The sequence below is a fragment of the Galeopterus variegatus genome, unplaced genomic scaffold, assembly GCF_000696425.1.
Source record: "Galeopterus variegatus unplaced genomic scaffold, G_variegatus-3.0.2 Scaffold1250, whole genome shotgun sequence".
Taxonomy (NCBI): Eukaryota; Metazoa; Chordata; class Mammalia; order Dermoptera; family Cynocephalidae; genus Galeopterus; species Galeopterus variegatus.
In genome coordinates this window covers 101,306-101,880 of record NW_007727361.1, presented here as the reverse complement: position 1 = coordinate 101,880, position 575 = coordinate 101,306, and positions in this window count along the sequence as shown.

Sequence of the window (575 nt, the reverse complement as noted above, 5' to 3'; positions counted from 1 at the left end):
ATCTTTTATTTCTTATTTCATATAGCTTATTTTTTTCTGAATTTAGTTGATAAAAAAGCACCTTTTAAGTTGTACTACTAAAAATTTTTCTAAAAACTACCCTTTCTCTGTTGTAATCTTTATCTTTAATGTTACAGAATCTCTCCCTCAGACCCACTCTGTTGGTTTTACTGCTGCTCTTGTTACAGTCTACTGACTTATCTTTCAGTAAATAGAAAACTAAGACACCATTTGTAGATTTTGTTGATAAAATAAAAGTTCTAAGAATTACCAATGGTTCCCTTCACTGTACACCCAGTTGCTTTCAGAGTCCTACTGTCCTTAGGCTGGAGACCTGGCTGGTGTGCACTGACTCTAATGAACCTTTCAGCACTTCGCAATCTTTTATTAAGTGTGACACTGCAGGACTCAGAAGATATCTGATGGTTTCCATTATTTAGTTATCTAGTTATGATATTGAGAGTTTATTTCTGAAGTCACAAATAGTTCAGTTATTCTTCTTTCTAAAATAGCGTGTATGGAAAACAAGGGGAAAAAACGAGATGCACCTCCTCCATGAATTTTTCAGACTTGTC